This window comes from Bison bison, unplaced genomic scaffold (genome assembly GCF_000754665.1).
Source record: "Bison bison bison isolate TAMUID 2011002044 unplaced genomic scaffold, Bison_UMD1.0 scf7180017864180, whole genome shotgun sequence".
In the NCBI taxonomy this organism is placed as follows: Eukaryota; Metazoa; Chordata; class Mammalia; order Artiodactyla; family Bovidae; genus Bison; species Bison bison.
The window spans coordinates 9,300,584-9,301,086 of NW_011494752.1; the positions used below are offsets into that span (position 1 = coordinate 9,300,584).

The following is a 503-nucleotide window of genomic DNA, read 5'->3' on the forward strand; positions in this document are numbered from 1 at the left end:
ATGCAGCTTGAGTCCGTGTTCCTCAAGCTGCATTTGCCCTCATATTGGAGGCTTTGTGGAATCTGAGATGCTTGGCAGACTGGTGATGATTCACTCCATCGTTCCAGACCCCACTGGCCTTCCATTGAGGTAGCCTCAGGTCCGCCTCAGGAGTTCCTCTCCGTGGACTGTTCTGCTGGCCGTTGAAAGCTGTTCTCTTCAGCCCTCAGGAGGAATCTGAAATAACAACGGGGTCATCCCAGGAGGCAGCCTCTAGAAATTTCAGGGAAAATAGGCATGCAGTCTATGGTATGAGAATCTACAGTGAAAAATAAATTTTAAAAGTTGGAAGTTCTCAGAAACATGATACTGGTGGCAGCAAATGAACTTGCATATTTTTCAAGAAGTCCACCCGAGGCTGCTCGTTTGCCTGTGAGAGCTGGCGGAGGCTCCGTGCAAGCCAGGCCTCCTTACCTCTGGTCCAAGCCCACCGGGGGGCTCCCAGGTGACCCCGCCCTCCCCCC

The 503-nt window shown here is 52.5% G+C and overlaps 1 protein-coding gene across 1 annotated transcript in view; it reads left to right on the plus strand.

Moving 5' to 3' along the window:
• The window catches only part of SLC47A1 (solute carrier family 47 (multidrug and toxin extrusion), member 1), a 39,367-nt gene that overhangs the window by 17,725 nt on the left and 21,139 nt on the right, over window positions 1–503 (plus strand). The gene's annotated exons all lie outside the window — the stretch shown is intronic.